This window comes from Primulina tabacum, chromosome 12 (genome assembly GCF_025594145.1).
Source record: "Primulina tabacum isolate GXHZ01 chromosome 12, ASM2559414v2, whole genome shotgun sequence".
Classification (NCBI taxonomy): domain Eukaryota; kingdom Viridiplantae; phylum Streptophyta; class Magnoliopsida; order Lamiales; family Gesneriaceae; genus Primulina; species Primulina tabacum.
Genome location: NC_134561.1, coordinates 24,607,127 through 24,629,035, shown reverse-complemented (window position 1 = coordinate 24,629,035; position 21,909 = coordinate 24,607,127). Strand labels below are relative to the sequence as shown.

General features: G+C 38.6%; 1 pseudogene; it reads left to right on the top strand.

Annotated features, from left to right (window-relative positions):
• The window catches only part of LOC142520285 (uncharacterized), a 71,712-nt pseudogene extending 55,745 nt beyond the window's left edge, over nucleotides 1-15,967 (top strand).
• Nucleotides 15,968-21,909: the final 5,942 nt, after the last annotated feature.

Here is a 21,909-nt window from a genome sequence, read left to right as displayed (position 1 = left end):
GCATGTTCGTTGATTTATACTGGGATGTATTTCTCACCGGAGTTATCCAGCTGTTGTCGTGTATGTGTGCATGGCAACAGGTGGGACAGGATCAGGGTCGAGGAGATGATGAGAGACCGTGATTAGAGTGGAGACTACGGACTTTGACGTTGCTGTAGATAGGATTCAGCACTTGACATTTAGTTGTTGAACCTTAGTTTGAGTTTGATGTTTGTTGTACAAGACTTGTACTTTTATACTGATATGTATATTAGATTGAATTCCATTATGTTCCGCATTTGACACTTGTATGTTAAAAAAAAAATTTAGATCCAGATTAATTAATTGATTCATTTATCCAAATGACGATTAAGAAGATGATTAGCGTTCGGGTCCCCACAACAGGTGGTATCAGAGCGATAGATCCTTTAGATTGAGATAGAAGCTAGTGAGCGGGGTAGATTGAGTTTTCTTTTCTGCTTTTGATTGCTAGCATGATTTACTGCTTTATAACGATGTTTATCTGTTTATCTGATTTGATTTGAAAACATGTATTATTGAGAATGAATCAGAACCAATTCTGGATCAGCATTAAGATGATCGGAGGAGGACTGAAACATAATTGTTGTATTTGGTTGCTAACCCTTTTGATAATCAGATATGCCTCCTCGAAGAGTACCGGAACAGGGTAGCACTTCGAATCCTCCAATGAATGTGACAGCAACACCGATGGTGACATTATTGAAGAGATTTCAGTCTTTTCATCCGCCGACTCTGAGGGGCACTGAGACTTCAGTGGATTGTGAGAGCTGGTTAGACGACATAGAGATGCTGTTTGACTCTTTGGACTACACTGATGAGCGGAGAGTGAAACTGATAGGACACCAGTTGCATGATGTTGCCAAGCACTGGTGGATTATGACCAAGAGGGCCTTGGAGCAACGAGGTACGCCTATTACCTGGAATGTCTTCAAAACCGAATTCTATCAGAGATTCTTCCCTGTGTCATACAGAAAGGATAAAGGAGAAAAATTTGCGAATTTGAGACAGGGTCAGCTGAACATCGAGGAATATGTGGCAAAGTTCTCTACACTGCTACGATTTGCTCCACATGTGGCCGAGAATGACGAAGCCGTTGCTGATCAGTTCATTAATGGCCTGAATCCGTAAATTTTTACCTTGGTGAATACCGGGAGACCGAATAATTTTACCGATGCTTTGAACAGAGCTAAGGGAGCCGAAGCCGGTCTGGTGAGACAGAGAGGAGCTTTGTTTGTACCTCCAGCACCGAGACCACAGCAACCACCTCCCCGGTTTGAGAGTGGCCGCAGTAGTGGCGGAAAGAAGGATTTCTTAAAAGCTAGAGGGAAGCAGTTCAAAAGATCTGGAAGCAGTTCATCCAGTTCTAGTGGCTCGAGACAGACTGGTCAGGACCAGAGTTATACAGGACCTTATTGCAGCACTTGTGGAGGGAAGCATTCCACGGAGCAGTGCCGAGGAATGTTCGGCAGTTGCCGTATTTGTAGGCAACAGGGACATTTTGCCAGAGTCTTCCCCAGAGAGATTCTCAGAGATCACAGGGTGCCGAATCATCTGGATCAGCGGCATAGACTGATAGACGATCAGCCGCTGTTCATTCATTCCAGCCAGCGCCATCTCAGTCACAGCAGAGGCCAGGAGGTAGTCAGACAGGTGGAATGAATGAAGAAGATGATTAGCGTTCGGGTCCCCACAACAGGTGGTATCAGAGCGATAGATCCTTTAGATTGAGATAGAAGCTAGTGAGCGGGGTAGATTGAGTTTTCTTTTCTGCTTTTGATTGCTAGCATGATTTACTGCTTTATAACGATGTTTATCTGTTTATCTGATTTGATTTGAAAACATGTATTATTGAGAATGAATCAGAACCAATTCTGGATCAGCATTAAGATGATCGGAGGAGGACTGAAACATAATTGTTGTATTTGGTTGCTAACCCTTTTGATAATCAGATATGCCTCCTCGAAGAGTACCGGAACAGGGTAGCACTTCGAATCCTCCAATGAATGTGACAGCAACACCGATGGTGACATTATTGAAGAGATTTCAGTCTTTTCATCCGCCGACTCTGAGGGGCACTGAGACTTCAGTGGATTGTGAGAGCTGGTTAGACGACATAGAGATGCTGTTTGACTCTTTGGACTACACTGATGAGCGGAGAGTGAAACTGATAGGACACCAGTTGCATGATGTTGCCAAGCACTGGTGGATTATGACCAAGAGGGCCTTGGAGCAACGAGGTACGCCTATTACCTGGAATGTCTTCAAAACCGAATTCTATCAGAGATTCTTCCCTGTGTCATACAGAAAGGATAAAGGAGAAAAATTTGCGAATTTGAGACAGGGTCAGCTGAACATCGAGGAATATGTGGCAAAGTTCTCTACACTGCTACGATTTGCTCCACATGTGGCCGAGAATGACGAAGCCGTTGCTGATCAGTTCATTAATGGCCTGAATCCGTAAATTTTTACCTTGGTGAATACCGGGAGACCGAATAATTTTACCGATGCTTTGAACAGAGCTAAGGGAGCCGAAGCCGGTCTGGTGAGACAGAGAGGAGCTTTGTTTGTACCTCCAGCACCGAGACCACAGCAACCACCTCCCCGGTTTGAGAGTGGCCGCAGTAGTGGCGGAAAGAAGGATTTCTTAAAAGCTAGAGGGAAGCAGTTCAAAAGATCTGGAAGCAGTTCATCCAGTTCTAGTGGCTCGAGACAGACTGGTCAGGACCAGAGTTATACAGGACCTTATTGCAGCACTTGTGGAGGGAAGCATTCCACGGAGCAGTGGCGAGGAATGTTCGGCAGTTGCCGTATTTGTAGGCAACAGGGACATTTTGCCAGAGTCTGCCCCAGAGAGATTCTCAGAGATCACAGGGTGCCGAATCATCTGGATCAGCGGCATAGACTGATAGACGATCAGCCGCTGTTCATTCATTCCAGCCAGCGCCATCTCAGTCACAGCAGAGGCCAGGAGGTAGTCAGACAGTTAGCCAGCCTCCTAGACAGCAGGCCAGAGTATTTTTCTTTGACAGAGGAGCAGGCTCAGGACGCACCTGACGATGTTGTTGTAGGTAACTGTTTTATTTCTGGTTATTCTACATATTTATTGATAGATACTGGTGCATCACATACATTCATATCTGAGCGATTTGCTTTGATGCATTCTTTGCCTATTGAGTCATTATCTGCTGTAGTATCTGTCTCTTCTCCGTTGGGGACATGTTTGATATCAGTGAAATCTGTTAAATCTTGTATGCTACAGTATGATGGGCATGAGATTGAGTTAGACTTTATTGTGCTTGGGTTGTCTGATTTTGACTGTATTATCGGTATGGATATGTTAACCAAGTACAGAGCTACTGTTGATTGTTTCCACAAAATTGTGAGATTCAGACCGGATATGGCTGATGAGTGGAAATTCTACGGTAAGGGTTCTCGATCTAGAATTCCTTTGATATCCATATTGTCTATGACTCGATTGTTACAGAAAGGAGGGGATGGATTCCTTGTCTATTCAGTTGATTTACTGAAATCGAGTCCACCATGGGCGGATTTGCCAGTGGTGTGTGAGTTCGCTGATGTCTTCCCAGATGAGATTCCTGGTTTGCCTCCAATTCGAGAGATAGACTTCAGTATTGAGTTGATGCCAGGTACAGTTCCGATTTCGAGGGCTCCGTACAGAATGGAACCGATTGAGTTGAAAGAGCAGTTGGAGGATTTACTGGCCAAGGGGTACATCAGACCGAGTGTGTCTGTGGGGACCCGGACGCTAATCATGTTCTTAATCATCATTGGGACTAATTAATCAATTAGTATAAACAGGGTCTAAATTTTTTTTTTTAAAATACAAAGCGGAAACGTAATGTAATTCAATTCAAATTACATATTAAACATAATATACAAATCTTGTATTATCTACAAGAATTCAACTAGGTTCAACTATATCTCAGTGCTGAATCCTAAGTTGCTTCGAAGCCCGGATCTCCACGCTATCCAGTCCACCCTCTTTCTCTTCTTGACCCTGATCCTATCCCACCTATTGTCATGCACACATACAGACAAGACAACAGCCGGATAACTCCGATGAGAATTACATTCTTAGTATAAATCATGTATACATGTAATCATAAAATAATATAAAAGCATATAACAGATATGTCTAACATGTATTCAAATCAGAATATAAATTCATATCAAGAATAAATCCTATTCTAAACATGTACCATCATCAGGAACATAAATCGATATGTACCATATTCAGGGACATAATCAACATGAATCAATATAACTGTCAATTAGACTCATGACTTTACATTTACGACTAGACTCAATCCTAGTCTAGGGATCCCGGTTTCCAGCAGTTAGCATTCCCATATCGACCAACAGTAATAGAAAAGACTCCAGTTCTATCCACGTTGATAGGGTATCGATCACCAGTAATAGAAGAAATACCAATTATATCCACATCGATATGGTATCGATCACCAGTAATAGAAGAAGCTCATATTCTATCCACATCGGTATAGTATCGATCACCAGTAATAGAAAGAACTCTGATTCTATCCACATCGATATAATATCGATCACCAGTAATAGAAGAAGTTATGATTCTATCCACATCGATACGGTACCGATCACCAGTAATAGAAGAAGCTCCAATTCTATCCACATCGATATAATATCGATCATCAGTAATAGAAGAAGTTATAATTCTATCCACATCGATAGCCAAACCTCCGGTGAAAGACTTTGGCACAATCGCCAATACACTATCTTGTGACATCGTGCAATGTGCCCGTGCCGATCCCACCACTATCAGGCACTTCTGTCACAAGATTACTCGTCTAATACCTGTTGTCTATAAATCAAGAGAACAAGTACATCAATCAAATCAATACAATAAGGTAAAGTATGTGATTTAGGGAAACTCGAGCCAAACCTCACGCAAGTTGTGCAATCCCAACTCAACATTAATTTATACCTTTATCTTCTCGGTCTGACGAAGACGAAGTATTGAAGTCAACTCTGTCCATACCCAATCTGCTAATAACAATCGAATAGATACAATATCAGTATATAACTCAGTTCAAAACCTGTTCTGATTAATACTCAAATCAAAACATAATCTAATCAATGCCAATCGACATATGATACCACAATACCATCTCAACCAATACCGAGTCTGATCAATATCAATCAACTGATGTTTCGACGGCATAACAATACAGTCTCGATAACCCCGTCAGTCCCAACATCACATATATAATACCAGAACTCATAATCACTATCGATATAACTCATAATTTCAACGATAATATAAATCTGATATCGATTCTCAATCAAATCGACTCCAAAATTCATAACCATTTCATAATCAGTCCGTTTCTTAATCTGACTTCGATTCTATGATGTCTAACATGTCAAGAACATCATATATGAATTCCATTCAATTCTGACAATATCATAATTTCAAGACATATCAAAACGTAATAAAACTTACGTACAGTTGTAGCCTACGTTGATAGGAACTCGTTACTGTCCTTGGATTCAAAATCAGACGAACGGATTTCTCGTAAATCGAATTCTAAAATCAAGAAGTAGAACTTCCCCTCAATTCTCGATTTATCCTTATTAATGTTTTTATGTATATATATATATATCAAATCGCATGCCAATGAAACGTGGCTGATTTTTAATCTGCATGTCTCGCGCATATGCGCGAGACCTACTGGTCTCGATGCGCTGCTTCACAACTGCTGGCGCATATGCGCGCCTCAACTCCGCGCATATGCGCCAAAGGTTCTGTCTCAAAACTTTGGCTACAGGAATACTCGCGCATATGCGCGCACACAAGTCGCGCATATGCGCGAGACCTTCTGGTCACGCACCACTCTTTCCGCACAACTCGCGCATATGCGCGCCTCCATCCGGCGCATATGCGCCAACTGCTCTGCCATGCTCGCGCATGCACGCGCATTCCAGCCGCGCATGTGCGCGAGTACACACCTTGCACATATATTCACGTCTTTTCTCACCTTTCCCGGGCCACTCCATTCCGTCTATAATCACTTCAATTAATCAAGAAATCATCCCAGATTAATCTCAGATTACGGTAAATATACCCAAATCATTTCCGATTACGGTAATCAAATTCTCGGGCCTTACATTTCTCCCCCTTTAAGATATGATTTCGTCCTCGAAATCACAGACAATCAATTCAGATAAGGAAGAATGTATAATAGAGGTTACTTCAGCAAATTCATTCTATCAAACCATTCTGATAAAATTATTTGCAAATACTGGCTATACTACATCTGTATATACCAATCAACAGCTCATACCAAATCAATATCATCAGCTGTTATCAAATGTGTTTATCCCAGTCAAGGATTTATTCAGTCTTCGGCTTCAAATACCAATCGTCACCATCCGACGTCGGCATATTAAGTCGGTTCATTCGAAGCTGGTGTTCATCCTTTTCTGAATCAGCTTCATTTTCTTTATAAAGATTTCTTCTTTTATCAAATTCAATCTCAGATATCACCGTAATATCATTCCCATTCAGAGAAAATCCGCAGTACTCACTGTACAATACCTCGACTAGAGCTATCTCGATACTCATCTAATAGCTATTATTGTACAATAATTCATAAAGTGACAAGATCTCAGGTCACTAGTGCTAGAATCCAGCACTACAGTTTCTGGATATCCTCCAGTATCTAGATAGTTCACTCCAACTATCCGTCAATCTATAATCCATAGATAAAACATCATGCTATACATTCTGCCAAAAGTTTAAAATCAACCAAAAATCACGGTATGATATAATTAACACTGGAATTCAATATCATCTGACCCCTTTTCTGACATACCTCTCAGTCTTCTTGTCATATCTGTACGTCATCCTGTACAATATAACATCCGCAGATTTGAACAATCGTTCAATAGTAATCACATCCTGGTACATTCTTGGCACAATTTCGGTAAATCTATCACTAGATCCATAGAGTTATACTCCTATTTCTATTCAGGAATCGAAAATCTGTATAACCAATCTTCTGGTTTCTATCTTACTGTCTTCATCTGTCAGCGATTTAGACATTTCAATACAAATTCTGACAAAACTGATTTCGTTTATTTACATTAAAACTGTCCGTTCGTATTATCACACATTTCTTGTTACTAGAATAATACGGAATCTACTACTTTGTGCCTCTGACAATACCTGTCATTTCAAATTCGAAATATCTGGCACAAACAAATCAGCTAATTATAAAATAAAGCATTACCTACCTGGTATTCTGATTAACACACTGTTCTGACTATCGAAATCAAGTTCTGAACAATCTGATCACTGTCTCAACTGTGCTACAATCAATCAGTATACTATCTTCAGATATCACAGACTCTGAATATAATATGTTGCAATCTGAATTCATAGCCGAACAATTCTGTATACAACAATCTCAGTTCCCAGAATATTCAATACAAATTTCAACTGTTCGATTCAATCAATCCTACGCTGCGAATATATCACAATATCAGAGATAAAACGAGCATAAAATCATAAGGACACTTCAAAACACAGGATTTATCAACCCATACACAGAACTGAAGTATTTCCCAGAGAAACACATAATCAGATGTAACTCTAATTCTCAGGCAGTAAATCTTCTAACTGACATTTCAATCCTTTCAATTCAATCAATATCATTCTGTACAGAAGTCTACAATGAAATCCATACGTGATATCAAATCAAGGCTGAAGTCGCTCTCCCTGATATAAGACAAATCCGGAATTTCATCTAGAACGACTATAGCAACTCTCCTGCTACTGACAAATCATTCTCAGATAGGCTCAACTTCAAGAATCAACTGAATACATAAGAATTACTCCATTCTTTTCGCTAATCATCGAATCATACATAATACGGATATCAAGGAATTCAAAATCGAGAATCCTTACCGTATATCATTCGTTCATCGGCCATTTCAGGTCCGAATCTTACCATCTCCTGGCAATAATCTATAATAGTTCTGTACTTGTTAGTATATTAATATCAATAATGTAATCAAAATCAGATAACACAAGTACAATACAATCTAATTCAATCTCATTCTCTTTTTACTGCAGTACACAATATATCCCAGAATTAACTGATATCAATTCCTTTCCCCAAAAGGTACAAAGATCAATACTACAGTAATATAGACCCAGCAGGTACAACATATATCAATACAACTCAGTCAAAGATAATCGTAGGGAATGCATTAGTATATATCAATACATATGCAACATAATCATAAAAAATTATTACTTGCCACTATATCATCACGTGTGTCCTGGGTCTGTTCCTCGATCACTACCACCAGATGATTCTGCTCCCTGAAATCTGCGGGAACCTTTCTGTGGACAGACTCTAGCAAAGTGTCCCTGCTGTTTACAGATATTGCACCTACCAGTCACTCCCTGGCATTGCTCCGCGGAATGTCTCCCTCCGCAAGTCCTGCAATAAACTCCAGTATAACTCGGGCTAGAACCACTGGAGCTAGATGAACCGCTCCCTAACTTCTTGAACTGCTTCTTTCAAGCTTTCAGCAAATCTTGCTTTCCACTCGTGCTGCCGCGATCAAATCGGAGAGGGAATTGCTGTGTCTGGGGTTGCATCGCACACACCCTTCCTAATTGTCTAATCAGACTCGCCTCCGCTCTCTTTGCTCTACTCAAGGCATCAGCAAAATGGTAAGGTCGCTGCATATTCATCAATGCAACTATCTCCGAGTTCAATCCTTTGATGAACTGATCCGCTACAGCTTCATCATTCCCAGCTATCTGAGGAACAAAACGCAGTAGAGTAGAGAATTTAGCAACATACTCTTCAATATTCAGTTGACCTTGCCTCAAATTCTCAAATTCTGCTTTCTTGTCCTCTCGGTACGAAACTGGGAAAAATCTTCGATAAAATTCAGTTCTGAATATTTCCCACGAAATCACTGTACCTCTCTATTCTAACATTCTTTTACTTGTAATCCACCAACTCCTGGCGGCTTCTCGTAATTGGTTAGGCACCATTTTAACTCTCTGTTCCTCTGTACGATCAAGTAAATCAAACAGTATTTCTATGTCATCAAACCAGTTCTCACAATCTTCAGACGTTTCAATACCACTCAGAATCGGCGGCTAAAATAACTGAAACTCCTTCAACTTTATTTCCATCTGAGTTTCTGACACATCTATCAGATCATTCGAAGTACTACCTCGTTCTGGAACTCTTCTAGGAGGAATATCTGATAATCACAGATGTTAGTAATAACAGGAGACAATTCCGTCTCAATCCCAATCCTGATCAGCTTACCCCTGATCAAGAATTGGTTCTGATTTATTTTCAAATCAGACATATTACCAAATCAACTCAGGTATTCAGGTAACATGTATTTAAAAAAAGTAAACATAATATCATGCTAGCATACACAATGTAATTCCACATTATAAGTAATCACATGCTAGCAATCAAATGTAGGAAAGAAAACCTCAGTCTACCCCGCTCACTCTCTTCTATCTCAATCTCAAGAACCTACAGTTCTAGAACCTACTGTTCTGGAGCCTAATGCTCTGATATCACCTGTTGTGGGGACCCGGACACTAATCATGTTCTTACTCATCATTGGGAATAATTAATCAATTAGTATAAACAGGGTCTAAATTTTTTTTTTAAATACAAAGCAGAAACGTAATGTAATTCAATTCAAATTACATATTAAACATAAATATACAAATCTTGTATTATCTACAAGAATTCAACTAGGTTCAGCTATATCTCAGTGCTGAATCCTAAGTTGCTTCGAAGCTCGGATCTCCACGCTATCTAGTCCAGCCTCTTTCTCTTCTTGACCCTGATCCTATCCCACCTGTTGCCATGCACACATACAGACAGGACAACAGCCGGATAACTCCGGTGAGAATTACATTCTCAGTATAAATCATGTATACATGCAATCATAAAACAATATAAAAGCGTATAACAGATATGTCTAACATGTATTCAAATAAGAATATAAATCAATATCAAGAATAAATCCTATTCTATACATGTACCATCATCAGGAACATAAATCGATATGTACCATATTCAGGGACATAATCAACATGAATCAATATAACTGTCAATTAGACTCATGACTTCACATTTACGACTAGACTCAATCCTAGTCCATGGATCCCGGTTTCCAGCAGTTAGCATTCCCATATCGACCAACAGTAATAGAAAAGACTCCAGTTCTATCCACGTCGATAGGGTATCGATCACCAGTAATAGAAGAAATACCAATTATATCCACATCGATATGGTATCGATCACCAGTAATAGAAGAAGCTCATATTCTATCCACATCGGTATAGTATCGATAACCAGTAATAGAAAGAACTCCGATTCTATCCACATCGATATAATATCGATCACCAGTAATAGAAGAAGTTATGATTCTATCCACATCGATACGGTACCGATCACCAGTAATAGAAGAAGCTCCAATTCTATCTACATCGATATAATATCGATCATCAGTAATAGAAGAAGTTATAATTCTATCCACATCGATAGCCAAACCTCCGGTGACAGACTTTGGCACAATCGCCAATACACTATCTTGTGACATCGTGCAATGTGCCCGTGGCGATCCCACCATTATCAGGCACTTCTGTCACAAGATTACTCGTCTAATACCTGCTGTCTATAAATCAAGAGAACAAGTACATCAATCAAATCAATACAATAAGGTAAAGTATGTGATTAAGGGAAACTCGAGCCAAACCTCACTCGAGTTGTGCAATCCCAACTCAACATTAATTTATACCTTTATCTTCTCGGTCCGACGAAGACGAAGTATTGAAGTCAACTCTGTCCATACCCAATCTGCTAATAACAATCGAATAGATACAATATCAGTATATAACTCAGTTCAAAACCTGTTCTGATTAATACTCAAATCAAAACATAATCTAATCAATGCCAATCGACATATGATACCACAATACCATCTCAACCAATATCGAGTCTGATCAATATCAATCAACTGATGTTTCGACGGCATACCAATACAGTCTCGATAACCCCGTCAGTCCCAACATCACATATATAATACCAGAACTCATAATCACTATCGATATAACTCATAATTTCAACGATAATATAAATCTGATATCGATTCTCAATCAAATCGACTCCAAAATTCATAAATATTTCATAATCAGTCCGTTTCTTAATCTGACTTCGATTCTATGATGTCTAACATGTCAAGAATATCATATATAAATTCCATTCAATTCTGGCAATATCACAATTTCAAGACATATCAAAACGTAATAAAACTTACGTCCAGTTGTAGCCTACGTTGATAGGAACTCGTTACTGTCCTTGGATTCAAAATCAGACGAACGGATTTCTCGTAAATCGAATTCTAAAATCAAGAAGTAGAACTTCCCCTCAATTCTCGATTTATCCTTATTAACGTTTGTATGTATATATATATATATATCAAATCGCATGCCAATGAAACGTGGCTGATTTTTAATCTGCATGTCTCGCGCATATGCGCGAGACCTACTGGTCTCGATGCGCTGCTTCACAACTGCTGGCGCATATGCGCGCCTCAACTCCGCGCATATGCGCCAAAGGTTCTGTCTCAAAACTTTGGCTACAGGACTAGTCGCGCATATGCGCGCACACAAGTCGCGCATATGCGCGAGACCTTCTGGTCACGCACCACACTTTCCGCACAACTCGCGCATATGCGCGCCTCCATCTGGCGCATATGCGCCAACTGCTCTGCCATGCTCGCGCATGCACGCGCATTCCAGCCGCGCATGTGCGCGAGTACACACCTTGCACATATATTCACGTCTTTTCTCACCTTTCCCGGTCCACTCCATTCCGTCTATAATCACTTCAATTAATCAAGAAATCATCCCAGATTAATCTCTGATTACGGTAAATATACCTAAATCATTTCCGATTACGGTAATCAAATTCTCGGGCCTTACAGTGTCTCCTTGGGGTGCTCCATTACTGTTTGTTGGAAAGAAATACGGTTCTATGGGACTCTGTATCGACTACCGGCAACTGAACAAAGCAACGGTAAAGAATAAATATCCCTTGCCTCGCATTGATGATTTGTTTGATCAGTTGCAGGGTTCTTCTGTCTATTACAAGATCGATCTGAGATCTGGATATCATCAGCTGAGAGTCAGGGATTCCGATATCTCGAAAACAGCATTTAGAACCAGGTATGGACATTATGAGTTTATTGTCATGTCGTTTGGTTTGACGAATGCACCGGCTGTATTTATGGGGTTGATGAACCGTATCTTTCAGAGATATCTTGATGAATTCATTATTATATTCATTGATGATATATTGATTTATTCGAAGAATATGATTGAACATGCCGACCATTTGAGAACTGTGTTGAAAATTCTGAGGGCTGAGAAATTATATGCTAAACTGTCGAAATGTGAGTTTTGGCTGAGACATGTTGTATTTCTGGGTCACATCATATCTGGTTATGGAATTTCAGTTGATCCTAGTAAGTTTGAGGCTGTGATCAGTTGGCCGAGACCGACATCTGTGCCAGAGATACGCAGCTTTATGGGTTTGGCAGGATATTATCGCCGATTCATTAAAGATTTCTCGAGTATTGCTAAACGGATTACTCAGTTAACTCAAAAGAATGTTCCATTTGTCTGGTCTGAGGAGTGTGAGTCCAGTTTTGTTGAGTTAAAGAAGAGATTGACCAGTGCTCCTGTGTTGACTATTCCGTCAGGTACTGGTGATTTTGTTGTATATTGTGACTCTTCTCACAGAGGGTTGGGTTGTGTGTTGATGCAGCGAGGGCATGTCATTGCCTATGCTTTGAGACAGTTGAAGCCACATGAGACTCGCTATTCAATTCATGATCTTGAATTGGCGGCCATTGTCTTTGCATTGAAAATTTATCGACATTACCTTTACGGTGAGAAGTTCGAGATTTATTCTGATCACAAGAGTCTGAAATATCTGTTTTCACAGTCTGAGCTGAATATGAGACATCGAAGATGGCTTGATTTGCTTAAAGACTTCGATTGTGAAATCAAGTACTATCCGGGGAAACTAATGCAGCAGCAAATGCACTGAGTCGAAAGGTATGTTCTTTATCCTTATCGACGATTGATGTTTCGAATTTGATAGAAGATTGCTGTTTGTCTGGATTAGCTTTTGAAACAGATTGTCAGCCTTTGAGATTATGTGCTATTCGAGCTGAACCAGAATTGATATTGAGAATCAAAGAAGCACGGAAAGTTGATCAGAATGTGCAGAATTCGATTGCTATGGTCAGAGCTGTACATCAATCGGAAAATCAGGTTCATGATAGTGTTTTGTATGTGAATAATCGTATTGTTGTGCCGAATGTTTCAGATTTGAGACAGTGGATACTAGCAGAAGCGCACAACAGTCGTTTTAGCATTCATCCTGGTGGCAGAAAAATGTATAATGATTTGAAGACACAGTATTGGTGCAAACAGATGAAATCTGATGTTACTGAATTTGTAGCCAAGTGTCTGAATTGCCAACAGGTGAAAGCCGAGAGGAAGAAACCAGGAGGTTTACTGCACAGTTTATCTATTCATGAATGGAAATGAGATCACATTTCCATGGATTTTGTGACGCAGTTACCACGTTCCTCCAGAGGTTGTGATGCGATTTGGGTTGTGATTGACAGATTGACCAAATCCGCATGCTTTATTCCGTACAAGATGACATACAGATATGACCAGATGGCCGATATTTATGTCAGAGAGGTGGTCAGATTGCACGGAGTGCCGAAGTCGATTGTTTCAGACCGTGATCCTCGGTTTACTTCGCGCTTCTGGCAGAGTTTGCAGCAGGCTCTAGGTACGAAGTTACATCTGAGTACCGCATATCATCCACAGACCGATGGACAGTCAGAGCGGATGATTCAGACATTGGAGGATATGGTTAGAGCTATAGTGCTTGATTTTAGCACTAATTGGCAAGATGCATTGCCTCTTTGTGAATTTTCCTACAACAACAGCTATCAGACGAGTATTGAGATGGCACCATTTGAAGCGTTGTACGGAAAGAAATGCAGATCCCCTCTTCATTGGGATGATATCTGTGAGGTTCCTGAGATTGGACCGGATATGATCAGAGAAATGACAGAGAAAGTGAAACTGATTCAGAAAAGAATGAAGGCAGCACAGGACTGACAAGACAAATATGCCAACAATCGACGTAGACCGTTGGTATTTGAGGCAAGAGACAGAGTATTTTTGAAGATTTCACCTTTCAGAGGAGTTGTCAGATTTGGCAAGAAGGGGAAGCTGTCTCCACGATATATTGGGCCGTACGAGATTCTCGAGAAGATAGGAGATCGTGCCTATCGACTCGCATTACCGCCTTCTTTATCTAGAATACATGATGTCTTTCATGTCTCTATGTTACGGAAGTATCTCCCTGATGATTCTCATATTATTCAGCCAGACGAGGCCGAAGTTGATGAAAGTCTGAGTTATGTTGAGAAACCGATTCAGATTCTCGATCGTAAAGAAAAGCAACTCAGAATGAAGACTATTCCACTTGTGAAAATTCAGTGGAGTCGTCACGGCATTGAAGAAGCTACTTGGGAGACTAAATCAGATATGAGACAGGAATTCCCAGAGTTATTCCACTGATGTGAGTTTCCTATTTCAGTTTCTGTTATTTCTGATTTGATTGCCTGTGATATGATTGCATGAGATTTCGAGGACGAAATCATGTCTCAGAGGGGGAGAATTGTAAGGCCTGAGATTTTATCATTTTAATCCAAGATTATTTAATTGATGAATTTTGGAATGTTGAGTCATATTCCATGGTTTTACAATTCCATAGAATTGAAATTGAATTAAAAAGAGTTATTGAGGGCTGAATTGCAAATAGTAAAGAATTCAGGGGCTAAAGTGCAATTAAGGGATTTGATGACACTTGTCTTGCCATGCATGGAACCATGTATATAAATGATTTTCTTTAGATTTCCAGCAAGAGAGAAGACCGAGAGTTCATAGCTAAAATCCCTCAAGCTTCATTTTGGTTTAAAAATTTGAGTGTGCAGTATCCGGTTATCAGAATTTTGATCTGAACATATTTCTGTACTCCTCGCGTTACAGGCTTCAACTGGACGTAAGTTTTATTGAGTTCTGCTATCATTTGAAATTATGATATTGGAGAAATTATTATTTGATCATTATTATGTGTTCTGGGAATACTAGACATTGCATAATCGAAGTTGGATCGAAGATTAGATTGATTATGAAATTGTTATGAATTTCTAATTATATCGATTGAAATTGGACAGATTTGTATTATGGATTTATTACAGACTATATCGGATACGGGTTATGATTTGTAATTGATATCTGTGGATATTGTATTGACGGGAATATCGGGGTTGTGCCGTTATACCGTTGATTTTGAATTAAATTCACATTGATCAGATTCAGTATTGAATTGGGAATGGAATGTTGATATTATTATTCTCGATATGTCATTTCAGATCGATATTGACAGTCGTGAATTCAAAACTTCCACTTTGTCAGTTCGAGACTACAAAAGAAAGGTATAAGTCAATGTGGTACCGGGAGAACGACTCGAGTATGATATACTTGAGTTTCCCTAAATCACATACTTATTGTTATTATATGCATTGATTTGAATTGATATGCTTGTTCTATTGATTTATAGAAAGCATGTATTAGACGAGTATTAGACGAGGGATCTTGTGACATAAGTGCCAGATAGTGATGGAATCGTCACTGGCACATTGCACATTGTCACAGGACAGTGATTTGGCGATAGTGCTAAAGTCTGTGACGGATAGGTCAAGACACTGGATGTTTGGTTATATTGATGTTGAATAGAATTGTAGTTTATTCTATTACTGATATTCGATATGGAATGCCAACGTCTGGAAACCGGGATCCCTAGACTAGGATTGAGTCTAGTCTGAGACGTGGAGTCACGAGTCTGAATTGGCAGTTTTATCTTGATTATGTTTTCAGATTTTGATACATATTACTGATATCTACTTCATGCTTTATATTGATTATATGATTGCATGTTCGTTGATTTATACTGGGATGTATTTCTCACCGGAGTTATCCGGCTGTTGTCGTGTTTGTATGTGTGCATGGCAACAGGTGGGACAGGATCAGGGTCGAGGAGATGATGAGAGACCGTGATTAGAGTGGAGACTACGGACTTCGACGTTGCTGTAGATAGGATTCAGCCCTTGACATTTAGTTGTTGAACCTTAGTTTGAGTTTGATGTTTGTTGTACAAGACTTGTACTTTTATACTGATATGTATATTAGATTGAATTCCATTATGTTCCGCATTTGACACTTGTATGTTAAAAAAAAAATTTAGACCCAGATTAATTAGTTGATCCATTTATCCCAATGACGATTAAGAAGATGATTAGCGTCCGGGTCCCCACAATAAGTATGTATGACGTGAAAAATAATTATTTTTATGATGTGCGATTTGTCTTGTGTCCAAATTATGTTACGAGTTTGGAAGCCGGAGAACGTGTATGGGGACCACTCCGACCTATTCGAAGGAATTATATTATGTTAGGGAGTGATCTAAAATGTGTTTAGATATTAAAATAATAGTCCTTGGGGTGTTCCCGCGCATGGCTTCTTGCCCATTTCGGGCAGCAAGGGCAGCCCACGAAACACTACAACAAAATAAATAAAAAATTAAAAAAATTTGTTGGCCGGAATCCGGAAACGATGATGACGGCTAAGGTTTCCAAAAGTGTTTTTCTATATCAACATGTCATGGGCTTTAAGTTGTTGGACCGTAAGATGATTGAAATATTTTGTGAAATTTAAATGGGCCAAATATTTTTGTGAAAAATATTTTTTTGGGCCCTTAAGTTTAAATCTACAAAATGTGTATATATTTTCTCATAAAATAAATAATTGAAATTGGACTTTAATTACTTATAGTAAATTGTGATTTACAAAAAATTCGGTTATAAATAAATTAATTAGAAAGTGAACAAAAAGTTTGTTTACTTTGTTGATTTAATTTATATTCGTGGAGGCTAGTGGTTGGATCATGATATATAATAATGGATCAATTGATTATTGTGATAATTAATTGATGGTGTATGATATGTGATATTATGTATGAAGGATGATCAATAGCGCAAGCCTAATTTGCTAGGTGTATGCTAGGATATTTTGTGTTGAATGATTATAATAATTATCAATTTATAAGTGAGCTTGGTTTATAGCCCGTTCCTACCCCATGAGATGTATCTCTATTTTCCATGGATATTTATTTGTAAATATTATTCTAGTGGGAGATCAAGATTGGAAGATGGTGTGCTTAGATGATTATGAAGATCGAAAACATGTAAATATTTGAAGCTTATGTAATTATGCATTTGGATCCCATGCCTTCCCTAGGATTGGACGTAGGCTCGTACTTAGCTCACACAGACCATTAGTGCTAGGGCGAATTATCATCCTTGTTAAGTTTACTGTTGATAATAGATGCACGATATATTAAATAATGAGTATGTGCGTTATTATTATGATAATAACAATGTTGCATGAATCCAACAAACATACGATCAAACATGGCAAGCTTTTAAATAAAATTAATGATGAGACCTTTCAAAATTAAAAACCCTCATTTTGAATAAGATTCAAAATTAATATGAAGCCCGAAAAGGAGAATTATAAAGGTGTTTATAATTTCCATGTCTTCCATCGACGATGGATGCATGATGAACGCTACCCGTGCTCAGTGGTTGGCTCGTATTATTGGGGGGGCCCTGGATGCCGGAAAGCTGTAATATCCAATGACATGGTGATGTGAACTACGGGGAACTCATGGCAACCGTCCGTTAAGGTTCAACATCGATGGGTAAGGCTTGACACGTAAAGATGAACGACGTCATATTATTTAATATGAGTCGAGCCCCGAGCACGGGTAACGTTCATCATGCACCCATTGTCGATGAAAGACATGGAAATTATAAAATTCTTTATAATTATCCTTTTCGGGCTCCATATTAGTTTTGAATCTTATTCAAAATAAGAGTTTTTTATTTTGAAAGTCCTCATCATTAACTTTTGTTTAAAAGCTCACCATGTTTGATCATATGTTTGTCGGATTCATACAACTTTGTTATTATCATAATAATAACACACATACTCATTATTTAAAATATATCATGCATATATTATAAACAGTAAACTAAACAAGGATGATTAATCGCCCCAATCATTAATGGCTCGTGTCAGCCACACACGGGCCTATGTCCAATCCTAGGGATTGCATGGGATGCAAATGCACAATTACATAAGCCTCCAATATTTACATGACTTCAATCTTCATAATCATCAAGGCCCACCATATTCCAATCTTGATCTTCCACTATCCTAATTTTACAAATAAATATTCATGGCAAATGGGGATTCATCTCATGGGGTGGGAACGGGCTATTAACCAAGCCCATTTATAAATTGATAATTATTACAATCATTCAACACAAAATATCCTAGCATACACCTAGCAAATTGGGCTTGGGTTTTTGATCATCCTTTATACATAATATCAAATATCATACACCATCAATTAATTATCATAATAATTAATTGATCCAATATTATATATCTTGATCCAATCACTAATTGCTACTATTACAAACTAAATCAACAAAGTAAACAAAATCATTTGTTTACTTTTTAATTTATTAATTTATAACCGAATTTCATGTAAATCACAATTTACTATTAATAATTAAAGTCCAAATTCAATTATTTATTTTATGAGAAAATATATACAAATTTTGTGGATGTAAACTTAAGGGCCCAATAAGACATTTTTTACCAAAAATATTTTGGCTCATTTTAAATTTCACAAATTATGTTAGCCATCTAATTGCCCAACAACTCAAGGCTCATGACACTTTGATATTCCAAAACACTTTTGAAAACCCTAGTCGTCATCGACGTTGCCGGATCTCCGTCGCCAGATTCCGGTCAATTCACAAAAAAATTTTAAAAAAGACAAAAAAGGAGGGGTTTCGGCTGCCTGAAATGGGCAGCAACATGGGGCCGAAGATCCCCCAAAAACCGGCGAACGATTTGTTGTATCAATCATCTCATGCGGTTAGAAATTATCCTCAATATAATATCAAGTATTTGCTACACAAAACAGTAACCATAGCTCTGATACCACTTCAAAGAGGATCGGTTACGGTGTCCGGAAGCGCAACAGAAGTTTCAAAACAAAATATTTTACGAGAAAACCGAGCACAAAAACTTATTGTGTGTAGAAAATACCATAAAACACAAAACTGTCATACATAGAGTGTTTTAGAAATATACCTATCAATCACAATGATTGATGTTTTTGGCTCCAACTAAGTTGTGAACAACTTAGCTCTCTAAGGTAGACAATCTACAAGCTTCCATCACCACTCCTTGCTTAAATAGACTCCTTCCTTCAAAATTAGGTCCACCACTAACAAGATAGATCCACTCTAATTTTGCACTAGAAAAACTAGAGAATTTTTCGTTAAGAAGAGTATGCAATCCTCAACAATAGAAGAAGCAAAAATTAGAGAGATTTTAGGAAAAATTTCGGCAATAAGGGGTTGGGAGGAGAGAAGGGAAGATTTTTCTTGGTTGTGTAAAAAGTTAAAGTGTATCTCAAAGGAATGCATGCCATTAACTCAAAAGTTGCCTCCAAACTTTCACCTCCCAAGCATCCAATTTGTTTAGGCTTGTAACAATTACAAGGTCCATGGACTTATATTTAAATATCTCAAACACATTTGAGACCATTTAAACTTTACTTGATTTTACTCAAGGCCACTAATTGAATAATTATTTCTAATTAGGCTCTACATGGCCCAATGTTATTTAATTAATTAAACACTTGAATTAATTTAATTATTTGGACTCTACTAGGTCCACTAGTGTTTAATTAATTCAACACTTGAATTAATTTAATTTATTCCATAAAATTGTTTAGGAAAACCACAATTTTTAAATACATTATTTATTTGTGCCAACTTTTAATTTAGAAAAACTTCCACAAATTAAAAGTTACATTCTACATAATCTTCTTGTAGAAGTCATACTTTTATTTTCTTTGCGCTTATAAACTCCTTTATAAGCCGTTCAACACATTGAACATTTTCCTTCTCAATGGGATTTAGAAAGTTAGCACTTGTGTGACTCTCAATGGTTCAATGATACAACTAGCTGTGGGTTCACATCTCAATGTGATTCGGGACTAAACATGTCTTTATATAAGCATACCCTAGTTGCTCAATTCTTACTTATCAACTTCTTGATAATAAGAACGTCAGAACTCAAGTCTGATAATACCCAACCAATCATGTTAAATACCTAGCAGATTCTCTAGGTATCAAATGATAGTGCCTTCAAGAACCAATCTATTATGGTTAGCGTACAGTACGTCCCTTCATCTCATATATCCCGACCGATTCAACAAGTATTGGTATATTGAGAGCTCTTAAAGAATCGATACTATGTTTCATGTCGTAGTTGCATCGATGGTGTAATCTATGAAACCCCTTTCATAATTACTACCAACACTCTGATCAGAGATTTCAAACTACTTACACATGAGATCACATAGGATATCCATACCCGATGTTAAGCGGTGAATCCCTGACTACAATGCATCGACTCATATATGTTTCGACAAAACACCCAACCTTGCCACTTGATAACCCCATGAGAGTTGGTAAACAAGTCAAAGTGCAAAGCTAGCATATAGAGTTTCAATGTTGTCCCGGGTCATAAGAACTAATGGTGTACAACCATAAACTAGAACGCTTCTACTCGATAAGTGAGAAACACTTGGAAAGTCCTTTATGGAGGGTTGTTCAGTGCACTCTACAAGGAGCACCTATCTGCATGCTAGGACATCACAGTGTCCCCTACAAATGAAACATGGTACTCACATCGCAGATACTAGTCTCAAGCTCAAGAGGCCTTTTATCCTTCTTAATGGCGGCTGAATTGACTAGGAACTGTTTAGAATATACATTATTCCAAATATGAGTTTCATGATACTCATCATATGAGCATCTCATATTATTTCTACATTTGTATATTCAAGGACTTTGTCTATGCAACAAGCATGGGTATACAGATAAAGATGTGCCAAAACAATAATTTCAAATGTTATTAAAATAAAGATTGTTTATACATAGAGTTTCAATGTGAACCCTCGGCCAAAACTTGGCTCGACGGGCACCTACTCTAACAATCTCTCACTTGCACTAGAGCCAACTACCCATATGCTTCAAACCCATTGATTCGCGATTCTTCTCGAATAATGGCCCAAGTAAAGGCTTAGTTAGTGGATCAGCAACATTATCTGTGGAGCCGACTTTGTTAATCGAAACTTCTCCTCTTTCCACAATCTCTTTGAGGATGTGGTACTTTCACAATGCATGTTTGGATTTCTGATGAGACCTTGGCTCCTTCGCCTGAGCAATGGCTCCCATGTTGTCACAAAACACCGGGACTGGAGCAACTCCATTATGAATGACACCCAACTCTTGGACGAAATTCTTTAACCAAACAGCCTCCTGCATGTGTGACACGTTTCTTTCTTCGGTTGCTTGTGAAAACTCATGTTCTTGCGCATAACTAACGTTTTTATGTTTCTTGTGCAAGGGGACTGCCGAGTTAGGTGGATAAGGGGCTGTACACGTCAAGGATTATGGTGTCAAGGGGTTGGAGTCGGGTGTGGCTCGAGTTCTAGAATAGGCCGATCAAGTTCTTGGGTTTACAAC